The sequence below is a fragment of the Zonotrichia albicollis genome, chromosome Z, assembly GCF_047830755.1.
Source record: "Zonotrichia albicollis isolate bZonAlb1 chromosome Z, bZonAlb1.hap1, whole genome shotgun sequence".
Lineage (NCBI taxonomy): Eukaryota > Metazoa > Chordata > Aves > Passeriformes > Passerellidae > Zonotrichia > Zonotrichia albicollis.
Genome location: NC_133860.1, coordinates 5,670,239 through 5,687,223, shown reverse-complemented (window position 1 = coordinate 5,687,223; position 16,985 = coordinate 5,670,239). Strand labels below are relative to the sequence as shown.

Below are 16,985 nucleotides of genomic sequence, written 5' to 3'. Positions count from 1 at the left end.
AGGGTGGATCTCTCAGGGCACTTTTGTAGCCGGCTGCTTTCAGAGGGAGAGCTGTGTCAAAGCAGCCCTTTTTGACGCTGTGACAGCAAACCTTTGCAAATACAGCTCTTGTTAAAAATGGAGGGCCTAGTTAATCAGCAGTAATGAAGATTAGGCTGAAGATTTTACAGAAAATTTCTTTCCCATTTTAGCCAAATACCAGCGAGGCGTCGCACAGTGGAAGTGCACAGGTTGTCAAATTGTATAACCCACTTGGAGGTATGGTTGGCTTTCATATTTTGCTCAATGTCCGTAAGATTTTCCACTTGGTAATTCATTTTTGCAGCATATTCATTGAAAAGGGGATCTCTTGTGTTCAGAGATCTCAACCTGGAGGTGGTTTGGCCTCAGGTCAGACTTGCAGTCACTTGTCACTGCATTCAGTCACTGGTTTGTTTTCCCCTGAGAAAGCCTGCCTGTATGTTGTTCCCGTACTGCCTGATGGGTTGGAATTTGGAGCATGGAGGTCAAGATTTTTACCGTCTTATGCACTTAAATTCACAGACTTGGAAGTTAAGGTTTTGGAAGACCTATCAACTGTCTTTAACCATTGAAATTTAATTGGGAAATGGAAAGAAAATTACATTGAGGAAGTTGCATAGAGAATTTCCTATGTTCAAGACCGAAACCATACTTGATTGAATTATTTGTCTTGGTCATTAATAAGTGAATGTTGCCCCAATACTACCTTGGGCTCTTCTCAAGGAAATTGAAAGGAATATATTGATGTCATCTTGCCCACAGATTCCAACATTTCCCACAAAGCACAATGTGCTTAGGAGGTGCCATTTGTATTGATCTGTTCTGAGTGCTGTTTCGCCAAGGAGCCTGGCTCCAGGCAGACACCAGGTGCACATTCCCCTTCCAGGCACTCAGTGGCACTGCCTGCAGCAGTGAGCTGAGCCAGGCCCAGCCAGCTGCCCTGAGCAAAACAGGCTTTGACCTGGCTGTGGCTGCAGTCACCTGCCTGCAGGGACATCCCTGCCGCTGCAAGTGCAGCTCTTGCTCTGCCTTAGCCTAGTGCAGAGCATTTTTGGGCAGCATGGTGGTGGCTTTTTGGAGAGACAAAAGTTGACTTCTGAATTTCTCATTGGGGATGTGCTGTTTTACATTTCAGTGATTTGTGTGATTCTTGGTGGTGATCTACATAGATCCTAAGGGAATATTTAACATTGAGTTACTGGGGTGTGAGAACTGGCATTAGAGAGTCAACTGGAGAATTTTTACCACATCTACTTTAGGCTGGCACAAAAAATCTCAGGTGAGACAGGTCTGGTTGTTGGTAGAGTCCAGGGTACCTTTGCAACATGCTCCATACAGGACCAGTTAGGGACTAGGTTTTTTCACAGAATCAGAGAATATGTGAGTTCAAAGGAATTCCACAAGGATATTCAAAATCAGCTCTGTCCCCAAGACATTTTAATCAACTCTTTTGCGTTCTGCCAACTTCCCATTTGACACTTCTTTTTCTGCTTTCCTTTCCTTTGGGAAAACAAGCAGATGTGAGAAGAGCCAAATCACACACTTCATGTCCCGCCCCTGAGGAGAAGAGAACAAAGCCCACGAAGCCTGCAGAGAATGAACAGAAGCCTTGCAGTGCTGTTTATCGGCGACCCTACAGGGACAGGGTGATTCATTTACTTGCTCTGAGGACTTACAAGAAGCCAGAGTTACTTGCTCGCTTGCAGAGAGATGGAGTCATGCAAAAGGACAAGGGCACCCTTGCCAAGATCCTTCAGCAGGTGAGATGGTGGAGTTTGTGCCAGCATTATTACCACCACACTCTTCTTTTCTTCCTAATTGTCACTTGTTCCTCTACTCTTTAAATTGCATCTGGACAAATAAGTTTGGAAATGCTCCCTGTTAAAGTTTTTCCATCAACTTCATCCAGAGGTCTCAAGCTGCAGGTCCATGTGACAAAAAGAAAGAAAACTTGAAAATTTTGGGGCATTGTTGTTTTTCTAGAATAGCTGGCAATGAGTAACACTTTGTAATGTTGTTGCTCCTCATGCCTTATTCCATTCTCTTTCTTTTCTGTGCACTGTTTAACTGCTTCAAGGAGTAACTTCACAGGGGTTCCTTGATTGTGTGAAATGGTTTATGACTGCACTTAAAATTTCCTGGAAGAAGTTCCAGGGCAGAGGAGTTCAGGAACTGCAGAGGCCAGTATTTCATTTGAACACAGTTAGTGGCCTCTCTATAGTACTTGACTTCTCTGGGATCTGTGGGGATTTTCTTCCAGGGGTGTTCCAGGCACATCCTCCATGATAAAGATGGTAGCCAAACTTTGAGCAGAGGGTTTCTTTGCTGTCACGTGGTTTAAATATTCCCTCTTCTTGGAACTCAATTAATCAATAACTTCTCCAGTGGTCCTTTAAATTCCACTGGTATTTGATTTTCACAGCCAGCAATAGGATGCACATGCATTGAAAGATGCAATATTTCTCTCATTCCCTTTTCAAAATTCCCTTTTCCCCTAGAGTGTTGCTGAATTATGCTGGCATTAATATATCAAGTGGGAACATTTCCTCTTTAGCTAGGCAAACAGTGTCTTGGAACTTAGTCAAGGGAGGAAAATTCAATACAGTTTCGGTTGATCCCACAGTGACTTTTAAGAACTCATTCCCTGAACCTGGGAAGTTTGTTGCTAGGTTTGCCCAGGGCAGTGGCAGGCTTTTTCATCCTGAAAATATTCACAATATAACGAGGGCCATGTTCTGCGCTCCCAGCTGAAGTAGCCCATTTAGATTTCAAGTTGATTATACATTTTCAAAGCTCAGCTCCTAAGAAGGCAATGGATGGAAACATTTTTCCTGTTCCATTGCAAAGTTTGACGAGATTTCTGTGGTGTCAGTGTGCTGTAGGAGGTGTGAACTGCCTCAGGGTCCAGGTTTGCATTCTGAAAGTTCTGTGTGAGCAGCCCTGCAGCCTGAGATGCCTTGCTCAGGCTTTTGTGGACATCAGAGTAAGTGGGGCTTTATTTTGTATAGGTCTGAAATGGACAGTGTGAGCTTGCTGAGATGTGGTACACACACCCTTGCTTCCCTTCCAACACAACCTGAGTTCAGCTTTGAAGAAGTGAATCCCTGATTCTGGGTATCTTTGTTACTTTTACATTTCTTTTTCTGCTGTGGGCAGACAGGCATCAACACAGACCCAAATTATGAATGTTTATCATATTTTCAAGAAGAAAAGTCAAAGTTGTGACAGATGTTAGTGGTGTCTTAGATGAGTTATTCAGTGTGTTTGAGGGTTCAAATTGATGGAGACTTTCCCAATGGGCTTTTCTGTGGAACTCTGAGCAGGTGTCAGGGGATGAAGTCTAAACCTGCACTTTTGATATCAGTGGTCTTCAGGTTTTACTACCTCAATTTACTTTTTGGAGGTGACTTTGTATTTGTCTTGAGGAAGGTATGATCCTCAATTCATTTACACCTGGGCATGTGCGCATTGATTAATTGAGACAGAGTGCTCACAAGCAGCTGTTCAGGACCAATCACATTTCTCTAGTTTGCATGCAGCAAGCATAATAAAGATTTGTTTTCCTACACGTCTGCCTGTAGGTAGCCAAGTGGAATGCAAAGGATAATTGCTTCAGTCTGAAGGAACATCTATTTCAAACCCTTCAGACTGATTGGCCTGGCTACACCGAAATAGACAGACAGAAGCTGAAGTTAATACTTTCTCGGTAAGTTCAGTCACTCAGAGAAAGGAAAAAAGAGAAATCCCTGGTTAATGAAGCTTAGACTGTGAGAATATGGTGCCTGGCCCTGCACAGGACACCATGAGAAGCACAGCAGGTGCCCAAGAGTGTTGTCCAAAGACTTCTTGATGCCTCCTGCAGTGACCATTGGCCTGGGGAGCCTGTTGCAGGGCTCAAGCACCCTCTGGGCCATGAATGTTTTCCTGATATCCTGCCTAAAGCTCCCTGAACTCAGCTTCATGCTGTTTCCTTCAGTCCTGACACTGAAGGACTCTGTTTTCCCTGCAAGGAGCGAATTTGGACAGTTGATACTTAGGCTTTGTAACATGAAATATTGGCCCATCCATACAGAAAATCAGCTCCATCTCAGAACACCACCAACACCAGTCAAGCGTTATCTCCAGGGCCTTCTGAGAGAGATGCTGCAGTAAGACCAGCTCAGGTATTTTGTGCATTTTTAACATTCTGGACTGTATGGTAAATTTTAGCAGACTTGCTGGTGGTGCAAGATTGTCATCTGAATGATGTGCAGGACCTTCTCATTTGGGGAAGCCTTTGATGGAGCTCCTGAAGGGAGTGTCTTTCTTCCAAAGAATTTTAGCTACAGTCTTGAAGTAGGACATGCTGAGTGCTAAGTGGGAATGTAGGAATGAGACAGAGCCTTTATTTACCTGCAGAACTTCTGGTTTGAATGCTCTTTTTAGTGTGGAAAGATGTGTGTTCAAATTGGCCCAGTTCAGAAATGCTGCTTTTCCAGACTGGGAGCAAAGTTTGATCCTGATCATATAAGTTAATGAATGAATGATTTTGTTATTGATGCAGAAACGGCCTCTGGCTTCTGACTGTACCAGTCCTGTGACGAGCAAGAAGAGGAGAATTGGCCACCAGCCCAGTCCTGTCCAGCCAGCAGCTGGTGGCCACTTTTCTTCCTTCCTTCTGCCTTCCACATCTCTGTTCTCTTCGGACGTGTCTCCAAGTGCCGGCTCTGTTTCCCCGTGCACCCATGTGGTGCAGCAAACAGAGAAATTTCGGAGCTCCAGCATCCCAAAAACTGCCAGGGAGCAGAAGGAGATCCCCAACTCAAGTGGGGAGAAAAATGAACTGGGGAGGCTGAAGCAGTGGCACCGCCTGGATTTCGATGAAGGTATTGATGTGCTGGTTTTCCTGACTCCTGTGTGGATAAGTGTGGTGTAAAGATTTGGTAATTCAGAGAAGCTTCTGCCTAAATTAAGGTGCAAGCATGACCCTTTTCCACAGGCAATAGTAAAAATGTTATTGAACAGGAAACGCAAGCTAGGGAGATAGGAATGAGAGAAGAGAGGCAGGGGAAGGGGAAGAGAGAGACATCAAGTGGGGAGATATCATCACCACATGGACTCTCTGTTGTCCAACCTGTCCTTCTTAACCCTTGGTCTTCTCAGTGGTGGGGGTCCCCAGGTCTCTCTGGAGGTACCACCTTTATACTGTCCAAGATTCGAGGATTCACAGGGTGGTCACAGCTTGTTCCCACATCTTGGGCTAGAAGCCATGCAAGCACTGATTTTCCTTACCCACAGTCTCTACAGTGGAGGTTTTTGTCTGGTGTCTTAATTTTAAACCCTCACCTCTGTTAGGCAAAGGCTTTGTGCTTTTATTCTTGCCAATTGTGCTTCTCTCAAATTCCTGTTGTGGTGGCTTATCTTATGGGAACATCCTTCTTTGAAGGCATTCTGAATTAGTTAATTGTGCTCTTGCTTTCCACCTTGTGGAAAGGGAGATTTGAAAGTCAGCACTGGATACACGAAGGCACTGCTCTACATTACTGCTATACCATTCTCTCTGCTGGATGGTCATGAAAAATCAAGACTTTTTTATTTTTTTCCCCATTATATTACATTGTAACTCTTGGTTTAAAAGGTAAAAACAGCAAAGCCCAGAACTTGTGCTGCTGGAACCTTCTCTAAAAGTGCATGGATTTTTAGAAATTTTCTCTCAAAGTAGTGCAAAACCAATCAAGAACAAATGAATTTGAAATAGATTTCTTTGGGGAGAAGCCGGTTAAAAGGAAGAGCCAGACACTAGAAGCCAGAGGAAATGGATTATTTTTCTTTCCATCAGGTTTCTAGTAAAATGCCAAGTGTTGGCTGAGACTGCACTTTTTCAATCAGCAGATTTTCAAGACTGCATGATGAAGGCAGAAACCTGTCACACATGTATTGCAGACTAGTTGACTGAAACCTGTCAATCAAATCTCAGGGATTCCATGGTTGTTTGTTGAACTCAGCCTTTTCATGGAAACTTCAAAAGCTACAAAACGCAAGCTGTGGTTTCCTGGAGTTCTACTTTGAACTGGGCTGGGAGTTTCCTCCCCATCCTAGCTGCAGAATTTATTTTTTCAAAAGCTGTGGAAGTGGTACAGACTGAAAACAACATTGAAAAGCTAAACAGAAACACATAAAGAATGCTTGATTTCTGATGACAGGGACACACCCAGCAGGGCAGAGTTCAGTTGCTTTGTTAAATCTGGGGATTGCCTCCTTTGGAGTTTGACCTTGCAAATTCCAAGTTGGGTTCAGCCTGGAGGCAGGTTTGGAGTGTGCAGATGCCTCTTGCGAGTGGTGGTGTGCTTGTAGAAACAGGTGCTTTGAGATGGCCTTTCCACATTTCTTCTGGACATACACACGGTGCCTACAAACTTTGGAATGCCTTTGGAAGGATTTCTGCTTGAATCTATAAACACATGAGCAGCTTTCTTGAAGAACCAGTTCCCAAACTCTGCCCAGCTATGAAGGAAAAATATGTGCTGTGTTTCAAGTGGGGGCTTAGGATGCTTTCATATGGACTGAGCCATGAGAGGAAATGCACTTTTGGAAATGAAAAGCTCACAGCAAAGCTGTTCTTCCAAGTTTTATTGAACATACTATGACTATTGGTATTTCTGTCCAGTTGTATTACCACTTTTCCACTTCTTTTTATACTTCTGCTATACAAAGGAAATCAACAAAAGCAAGTGGACGATCACACAACAGCTCTTTCCTCAAGAATTGAAGCTCAGGTAGCTTAGAAATTGTCAAGAATGGCTGAGTTTTAGCAAAATTACTTTATGTAAACAACGGCAGTGGAAGCTGATAAGGAATGGAAAGGAATATGTGGGAATTTTATGCTTGACACAAAACTTGAAATAGAAAGCCGAGAGAGATTTCCAAGCTCCTGAGTATTCCTTCCTGTTTCAGCTGACTTTTCCTTATGGCAGTTCTCTTTATTATCATGGTAATTCTTGAACATTTCTTTGGAAAGAGGGCTTCAAGGTTATGTGTGCAATGCTTCCCAAGAGGCAAAGGGCAAGTCACAAATGCAGAGCTGTTTCCTGCCCCAACCTGCCACATTAATGAGAAGCACTGAGTTTTGACTGCAGGATATTGGAGTCTTAGTGCCAGTAAGCCCTATAGAATGGAATTGGCTTTCCTGCTGACATGAGTGCAGGCTCTCATCGGAACTGTGGGCCTCTGGAAGCAGCAGGGAAGTGGGGATAGAAACATGGCAGTAAAAGAACTTCAGCTCTCTTCTTTCTTTTTTGTTGGAACCTCGACGTTGATTTCTCTCAAGCTGTTGTCTTTTGAAGCTGCATAATTTTCTGCATGGCTGTGCAGATGGCTGTGCAGATGCCGCCTCATGCCTTCAAATAGGAAAAGCTGAGCTGGGGCTAACACTGTGGGAATGCACAACCTGTAGAATACAGTGGCCATTCCTTCTATCTACCTCCCAGGCAGGGCTACTTTGGAGAAGGTCTTATGTGCCCTATTGTTAAAAGTTGTTAATGCTTCTGAGTAATTTGCTATGAGAAGAACACTGAAGGACTTTTTCAAGACTATCCAATGGGGTTCTTTTGAACTTTTGAAGACCTCCTGATGACGGATGTCAAAATTCTGCTTCTCTGCAGGAGCAAGAAAAGAGACTTCCATTGCCTCCACATGCTCTGCAATAAGCGACCAACCAGACTACTTGAGGTGAGCAAAGTAGCCGTTAACTCTTGCAGCTTTCAGTGGGGTGCAGTGTCCAGCTCTTTCCTGTGGTGAAAGGATGAGTTTGAGCAGATTTATTTGGGCCTGGAAAGCTCAGAGCAGAGATGAACACGGAGGTGGGTTAGGCCCAGACGGACTCTCCCTTCCTGCAGTGCAGTTGCACAGGCTCAGCTGCAGCAGTGGTGCTGCATCCCTACATTGAATTTGCAGTGCAGGAGGGGAGGGAGAAGTGTGTGTGTGGTGAAACACTGGAAATTGCTGCCAGCTTGTGTGAGAGCAGGGATGTTGTCAAGGGCAGTCAGGCCTCCTGCAGCTCTGGGGCTCTGGGGCAGCTGCGGCCTTTGGAGCGGGCACGGCAGGGCCCTGGCTCACATTGCGCCAGTGCCTCCCAAAATGTAGCAAGGCATCTGGAGTTTTCTTTTCAAACTCCTCCTGCACACTAGTCAGGTGTATCTGGGATGCATGCTTGGCACAAACTGCTGTCTGTCCTGGGATTGAACTTCATCCTGTTGAGGATTTACTGCTTGTAAATATTAATCTCTGGATGATTTGAATTATATATTCCCATGTGAAAGGTGTTTCTGTGCTCCAAAAAGAACAAGATCTTCAGGCCCAGAGGAGAAGAAGTATTGGTGTGAGAGTGTTGGGAAGTGGGATCAATTCTTCTCATTGCCATTTCAATTGGATTTGTATCTTGAGTTTGATAAACGTCACGCCTGTTGATGTGAGGGAGAAGGGATTGAAGAATATTTGAGTCCCATCAGTGTCTTTAGGCATTAATGAATTTGCCCTCTTTAGGAGCAGATGCTGTTTGGGTAGTAGCTGTAGTTTCAGACTGATATAGAGATTGTTTTTGTGGCTGTGTTACAAATACCTCAGTTCCATGGTCAGTGATGCAACTGCTGTCCACTAGAAGAATCAAATATTATCATTAACACTGCTTTGGTGTTAGACAGTAAAGAATGTAGCTCAAAAGTCCAACTCTGTGCACTCAACTCCATAAATGCATTCCCTGACAAATATGTTTTAGAGATGTATTGTCACAAGTAAATGTAATTAATTTAAGCTTTTCCTACAGAGGAAGAGATAATAATTTAGTAATGTATCTCCTCTTCCTGAGGCTGCTGGGTTTGTTTGTCCTTTGACATTTGAAATTAAAGGAAATGTTTTCTAAGTGTGCTTCACTTACTAATGAAGAAAACCTCCACAATGTAAACTATTAGTAACTAAGTGTCATAGAAATGTGACTGATTCCTAGAGTTACCTGACTGCATTCCCTTGAAGCACATGAGCTTGAAAGTAGAAACTGTCAGTCCCAGAGCATCAGACTCAAAGCTTGGGTGTCTGTGTTTGGCATTACCCTGTGCTTGGTGTAATATTACACATGTATTTTTTGGACTAGAAACATACTGGAATGTTCTCTTAGAGTTCACGCATAGAAAAATGGTCTCATTTTTTCCCATTAGAAAATACGTAGCCATTGTCTCCTTGGAGCAACGCCAGCGCTACAAGGATGACTTCCATGCAGAGTATGAGGAATACCGGAATTTACACTCTGTGATTGACAGGACCACCAAGAAATTCAGACAGTTTCAGGAGCAATGGAAGTCTCTGACTCCAGGCTCTGAAGCCTATCAGGTAAAGAAGGATAAAACCATGAAGACTGGTTCATCATCACGGCAGTGTTTTTGATTCCCTGGAACTGCTCAGTGAAACAATGGGAACCTGCAGAATTGGCATATATGCTCAGACACTGCTTGGGCTGGTTCTGATTTTTGCAAGGCCCTGCCCAAAAGCCCCCGTTTGAGCTGTCTATGATGAAACAGAAAGGGAAGAGGTGTCCCAAGCAGAGTCTTAGAGCATGGGCTCCTTCTGTTGGCTATTGAGAGGCTTAATTGCAGATCTTGGGTGGTGCTGGTTGAGGGAGATTTGTTCTTGCAAATGTCCCAGAAGAGTGGTGGCTGACAGAGAAGAAAATGTCTGGAGTTAGACTGAGTGAACTTTTAGTGTTTTACCAAAGTTTGCATTTTATGCTGGTGAAGAAACATTCCTCATGTTTATTTTCTTGTAGAGGCTGCATCATCAAATCCTAGCAGATTATCAGCAGCTACAACAGGTACGTGAGACACCAGAGCTGCAGGGCCATGGTAACTGCTGAGTCTGCCTCAAGGCTTTTTTAAAGCAAAGGACATGAGAGTGTAGACTCTGCAGAAGAGTTTGCATGCCCTAATTTTGCTTTCTCCTTCACAGGGTAGCCCCAGCTACTCTGAAATGAAGAGCAGGTGCCAGTACCTCCACAAAAAGCTGGCCCATATTCAGAGGCGCATTTCTGAATATGACCAGCAGTGAGTGGAGTCCTGGCACCAGACATCTGCTTCAGCCTGGTGACATCTGCAGACCCCAGATTTTTTATTTCAACTAGAAGATTAGGTTTTAGGATTTTTTAAGTTAGTATTGAACAGTAGGTTATGTTAGCACTGAGCCGTAGAATATTTCTTAAAATCTTGGATTAGTTCAAAGAAGTTTAGTTAGTTTAAGAAGTTGAAAGATGATAGTGTTGAATGTTAACAATAAAGAACTCTCACTGTTTATAAGTCCTTCTCTCATTGTTGCTTCTATGATATCTGGAGTGGATTTCTTCTGTCAATTCTGTTCTTCAAGTCTTAAGTTTGTCCACTGAGATAAATTTATCAGTAGAGGGTGGAAGCCCACTACCTGTACTATGAAGTTATGCACATTTTAAGAATCGATTTTGGCTGATGGAAATTCTTTATAAGTTTTGGGGTGTTTTTTTTGACCTTTTTCTTGTTTATGCAAAATCTTTGCCTAAGTGGTGAAAGACATTGAAGTTTGGACAAGTCTGTCAGCAAATCCCTTTGTTTTGGAGGGTTACAGAGGAGTGCACATGAGCTGCTCTCAGCTGTCATCTGAAGCAGCTCTCAAAACAGATTTTAAGTCATGGCCTTCCCTTGTCAGTGAGCCAAGGAATATATCCAGATCTTTGCAAGAGTTTTGTAAAATACGTAGAGTGGTGTTGGAGTCAAGGTACTTCAATGGGTTTTAAAGAGAAATTGCGTTCAAGTGGCCCTGTGGAAATGCTGTCCATTTCTTTGCATATTTAAACCAGTCTGTCTCAACCAGCCTTTCTAGAGAGACACAGATCTTGATTCTTTTACAGATCTCTGGGAACTTGGAATAAAGACCTTTTCCTAAGTTTTCTGCCATTTATTTTTTAGCTTAAACGGTAGACTTGTTACCAGAAAAACCTTAACCTTCTTTTGGGGAAGAATATGAAATTGTCTGAGGCAGGAAAATGTTTGGGAACAATCACCGGGGCCTTTGAATGCCCCTTTCTTCCTTAGAGAGGATTCTACAAATTCTCAATTGTCTCCATGCAATGATGTTAATTCCCTACGTGAGAGATTTTCGAGTGTTTTCTGATTGAACACCTGAGCCATCGTTGCCCTTCTGTTCTCCTTCAAGGGAAGTTCATTAAAATGTCACCTCTTAAGCCCTGAAATTTGGGTCCATTTTTGCCTGGGTCAGGGGTTGCTGCTGCAGCTCTGCAGCGCAGCAGCCCCAGGAACGCTGCTGTGGGGGACATGGGGTGAATTGTGCTGGGGAGCCTCCCCTTGGCCTGGTGGCTGCTGCTGGTTGACAGAGCATGCAGGAATGCTGGTGGTGAGGGTGGGCTGAGAGTGAGGATTTTTCATACTTACCCCTTCATGACCTATCTCGCTTTTTATGGAATTTCTTCTAACTAATTTTACACTGCATAAAGAAGTTATATTTCCATGCTTTTACAAGTCTAATCTTCATATTCCCGGCTGACTCTATTTTCCCTTCCAGTTTCTTGTGTGTTGGGGCAGGCTGCCCTTTGGGGAAGATGTACGAATGCACTGGTCCCATCTCCTTTTACTTCTGGAAAGGAAGTGTTTAGGAGTACTTGAAATGGTCCTTTCTACTTTTCTTTAAGTGGCTTGTTACTGTGCTTTATGACATAAGACACAGTCCCCAGGTTGATTAGAATATACCTGAGCATCCAAAGTTCTCAGGGATGCTCATACCCAAAATTTCTGCAGAGATGAGAGTACTTTTTGCAAAGAAGGTAAAAAGGGACCTAAATGCTTATTTCCTATCACATAACTTTCTCTAGAAAGGATTATAATTTGGTATTGTCTTCCATAGAGCATTTCATGTGGCATGACTTTTCTTTAAAAGCCACTGGAGTTCTGATTCTCAACAGTGGCAGGGAAAGCACTTTTGGCCACTTTAGTGAGGTTTCCTGGAAAATGTTACTCATTTGTCTTTGTAGGCTCTGATTTGCTCTTTCAATCTTGCTGCTAGGGTAAGATCTCCATGGGCTAAATAAGTTTCAGTTAACTGGGACTTTTTAAATAAATTTTGTACAGTGTCAGCTATGAAATGAGAATCACTATCTGCTGGCATACCAGAAGGAATCCTTACTCTTAGTAGTATTTTTTATTTTTAACTGGAAGTATTTCTCTGACTTTGTTGGTGTGACAAGGAAAAGCCTCTGGCCATGCAGAAAATGTGTCCATTAAACCCAATAAGTATTTATATTTACTTCTTCTTAACTCAGAAAAATGTCCTTGTCATTAATATCTGGTACTACTTCCCTGGTTTGGGATCCAAAAAGGCAGTCTTTTGTAAAACTGTGCATTGATCTGTAAGCAGATTTTAAATTTCAGTTGTCACAGTCCCTGTCAACCTAACACTAAGTAGCTGCCTTAGCAAACTGTCTACTGTACCTTCAATACCCCAATGGGTTTCTTTATGTTTGTCTTCTGCAGTTTGGCTCATTATTGCTTGAGGCACCCTAACTTGTTGATTTCTTGATACCTACCACCCTTCAGGACCAAATTAGACATTTAAGGATTTTGCGGAATGTTTTCATCATAGTGTTCTGTGTGTGATTTGGAAAGGTTCCCAACTTTGGAAAGAATTGCCAGCAAGATGCTTTGTTCTGCCTCCTCTCCAGCAGTTTTGTCTGCTCATCAGTCTCCTGGGCTTGTGTGAACTGTTGAGCTTTGCAGTGCATTATTGCTACTTTAGCAGGAAACTTGATGCTCCCAAAGCTGTCCCTGTTTGATTGGAGATGCTGATTCCTTACAGAAGGATTGAGGAACACAGCAGGGTTCAAGGCAGTAGCTGTCTTTAGCACCATATCTTTTGTTCCAGGAGTACCCCCTGTTACTTTAGGAAAACCAGTGAGCTCCTTTTTGCTCTACACCAGACATTACCATGTGCAGCACACATAAACAGACACATTTCTTCCCATGTGTTTTCAAGTCTATTCTATCAACCAGGACTGTGCTGGCTCCTGCTCTCAAGGGCACTCTTCATCCCTTGGAGACAATGTTTAGATGTTCTTTTAGGAAATATGCTCTTTTCCAAAGGGTTCTTTCCTGCATTCCCAGTCTTTGAGATAAATATGGATTTATTGTACAAGGCAAAGGCACTCATGTATGAATAGTGCAAAGGGATCAGTCAAATCTGGTAACTCCAGAACCGGGGTTGTCATCAATGTCTTTTTAAGCTATGGAAAGGCTGTTGGACTTCCCGGAGGGTAACACCTCATGAGATTCCCTTCAAGGTTCATACAGAAGTTTTTCCAACAGTCCACAAGTGGGGATCCATAACAATCACAATCCAGTCATTCCCAAAAAGGGACACTGTTCTTTTCCTTTCTGTCTCCAAAACTACACTGCCCCTTTGACTGTGGCAGCCAGGAAACCAAACATGGGCACACGTGGATATGGTCTTGAAGACAAAGAAAATATTTTGTGACATGGAAAATGAGCTTTGCATGCTAATATTCAAGCCATTCTCAATGGCATGTTTTATTCCCTCTCCCTGTTATGGATTCTGTGTTGCCAGCTGACTGAGATCAGGAGTAAGTTTGGATAAGGGGAAAATGTAAGTCAAATGATCAGAAGCTGAGTATAAAACATTTCTCCAGATGTGTCAGTAATTTCAATGGCCACCTGCAGTCAGCACAACTGTCAGCCTGGAATTGTGTTCATGCTCCTCCCTGGCCTTTCCATGTGTGCTCCTCCTGCAGAGCACCTGGGGGCCTGGGCATGCTGCTGGCTTGTTTCCCTTGAGGAGACTGGGATGAGGAAGGTCAGGGGGTTGTGACAAAGAGATGACATTTGAGTGATCGTGTACGTGCTGGAAGCCTCACAGACTGACGGGCCCATGACAGGATGGCCCAGAGCTGTCAGGGCTGCGCCTTGGTGACCTGGTTAGAGGTGTTGAGCTGCTCCTTTGCCTCAGAGAGAGCCAAGTGCAGCACTTTTGTTCAGAAACACTTCATTAGCCCTGCTTTGCACAGCTGCCGCTACTGGGGTTGGTGGGGTGCCCCTTTCCTCACTTGGAAATGAGCAGAGTCAGTGATGGGACAGGGCAGGGCATTCCCTACCTGTGCCCATTGTGAAATCCCTCTGCCCGGACTGTGTCGTGTCCTGCTCCTCAGTGACATCCCGGCCAGCCTGGCACATGGAACCCCCCGTTTCCAAGGACACGTGGCCATTGTCACCGGCACAGGGCAGGACCGCTCAGAGCCTTTGGCGGCTGCAGCGAGAGCGGGGGTGTCAGAGCCACAGCGAGTGTTTTTCCAACTTGGCTGGTTGCAGCACCCGTTGTTCAAGAGCCCAATCCACCCACGGCGTGGAGGTAATGATTTACAGTTCTGTGCAGGAAGGGTGGCTCAGGGACAAATTCACAAAGGCAACAGCGCAACAACCAGAACATTTCAGTGTTTATACATTTGAGCAAAGAAAGGAATTAGTGTTCATTGACTCTAAGTTTCCCTAATTCTCTCCAAAATGAGTATACTTTCTGCTGTTTGGTAATGACCCTCTCCCTTCTTATGCTCATTAGTCTGCATGCCCAATCTCCCCTTATTCACAGTGAGGTTCCTTGCGTAAAAAGCTGGAACGGCCTTTTTTCCCTGACAGAGCTGATTCAGCACAGTTGCTGCATTGCCTTTATCAGATAATTCCTTCTTTCAGGGGTTCTGCCAAATGTCCTTATGTCCATAAATTCTACTTTCTTTGTGTCCACCATGAGTGGTGCATCCCTCTTCCCAGGCCTTGCTAACCTGCCCTGTGTCTGAGGTCACTGAAGCCTGTCAAGCCTTCCACCTCAACAAGGCAATTCAGCCAAGAAGTCGCCTGCCTTTCCAAGGCCTGGCCATCGCTTCCAGCTTGTTGGCTAGTTCTTGTTTCATGGCAATCATCTCCCTTCTTGTTGATGAGCCTTGGAAGCCACAAAGGACAAGCATCCAGGAACACATTTTCCTAAGTAGTATTCTGCATTTGCAGATTATTCAGCAGGATCAGTGTCTGTGTGGGAGCTGGAGCAGCCGAGGCAGAGTGGGATGGCGGAGCTGCGGGCCTGGGCAGGATCCAGTGAGTTCCGCAGGGCCCCAATCCGCACTGCGTCCCACAGGGTCCCCACCGGCACTGCCATGAGCGTCAGGGTGAGCCAGAGGTGCCAGGAGCAAGAGGTGAGGGGCAGGTGTGGGGCTCTGTGGGTTGGCAGCGGGTGGGGGCTTGGCCATGATGTTGGTGTCAGGTGCTGCTGAGCCCGCGGGAGCTGTTGGACAGGGCTGGGGCCCCACTGGTGCTCCAAGGGCCCCTTTGAGGCAGCTGCCCGGGGGGAAGCGACTCACACGGATGACACAGAGGAGGTGTCTGTGGAAGTGGGAGATTGTCTGCAGGAAGTGGTTCTCAGGTAATGATAGGGAGAAGGTGCCAGTGGAAGTGGGAGGTTGATTTCACGGTTGCAAGTGGCACTCAGGGATGATACAGAGGAGGTACCAGTGAAAGTCAGATATTCTCCATGCTGTGACACTCAGGAAATTCATGCTCTGGACATGGCTCATGGCCAAAATGCATGGATTTCTCATGGTTCCCAGTTTGTATGGAACTCACTGAACACGTAAGGGTAAAGGAAACTGTCTAAATTTTTTTCAAGTATTAGGAATAGCCATTATTTATTCCTAGCTGTCATGCATAGTGGAGAACTGCAGCCACATGCACCTCATCTCAAATCTTTTCTAATTATTGATACACTTTTTGTAAGCATAGAAATTTATTTTCATTTCTTCTTAATTGCGGAATTCCTTCCATAGAGTAATATTTTATCTTCTATTGTGTAGTGATGTCTCCCTCCTCATGGTAATTAGTCCACAAGTTTCAGTCCATTTATCATGGCTTTTAAGATTTTATTTCAGCCAATTTTGCCTTCCAAATTAGGCAGATGGATGGCAGTAATTGTTTTTGTAAAAAATATGCTTGTGTCAATAGACATCTGAGTGATTTTGAGTTCCAATGGGACATGTCATAATCTGTACTAAATGATGAGTTCAGCCAGGCACCCAAATTTTGTAATCTCTGACTAACTTAGGATGAACTATTTCCTATAACTTAGAATAAAATATTTTACATCTATGGAAATAATTGCATCTAGAGCTGAGGAAAAGAGAAAGGGTTTTGGGGCCTGTTACAGTTGAAATTCATCTTTTTGCAGTTGAAGTTATTCTTGGAGCTGACTCCAGGATGTACTTCCTTAATGCCAAATAAATCCCAGTGTCAGGTGCTGCCCTGACTTTCAAATCCTTTGTGCCCCTCTCTGGATTTTTAGCTTAGCACTGACCAGTTCACTTGTACTCAGGCACTTGATTTCAAGGGAAGCTTGTGCCTATAAATTCCAGCAATTGGGAAAGGATGACTTGCTACTGGAGGGCTTGGCTGCATTAGAGGCCAAGTGAGGGTGGATCTCTCAGGGCACTTTTGTAGCCGGCTGCTTTCAGAGGGAGAGCTGTGTCAAAGCAGCCCTTTTTGACGCTGTGACAGCAAACCTTTGCAAATACAGCTCTTGTTAAAAATGGAGGGCCTAGTTAATCAGCAGTAATGAAGATTAGGCTGAAGATTTTACAGAAAATTTCTTTCCCATTTTAGCCAAATACCAGCGAGGCGTCGCACAGTGGAAGTGCACAGGTTGTCAAATTGTATAACCCACTTGGAGGTATGGTTGGCTTTCATATTTTGCTCAATGTCCGTAAGATTTTCCACTTGGTAATTCATTTTTGCAGCATATTCATTGAAAAGGGGATCTCTTGTGTTCAGAGATCTCAACCTGGAGGTGGTTTGGCCTCAGGTCAGACTTGCAGTCACTTGTCACTGCATTCAGTCACTGGTTTGTTTTCCCCT

The 16,985-nt window shown here is 44.2% G+C and overlaps 1 long non-coding RNA gene across 1 annotated transcript; it reads left to right on the top strand.

Moving 5' to 3' along the window:
• Window positions 1-1,075: 1,075 nt before the first annotated feature.
• On the top strand, window positions 1,076-7,990 carry LOC141727097 (uncharacterized). Its single transcript, XR_012578141.1, has 4 exons — window positions 1,076-1,781; window positions 3,603-3,727; window positions 4,565-4,886; window positions 7,662-7,990. It is a non-coding gene; the product is annotated as an uncharacterized LOC141727097 (long non-coding RNA).
• The last annotated feature ends 8,995 nt before the right edge of the window (window positions 7,991-16,985 follow it).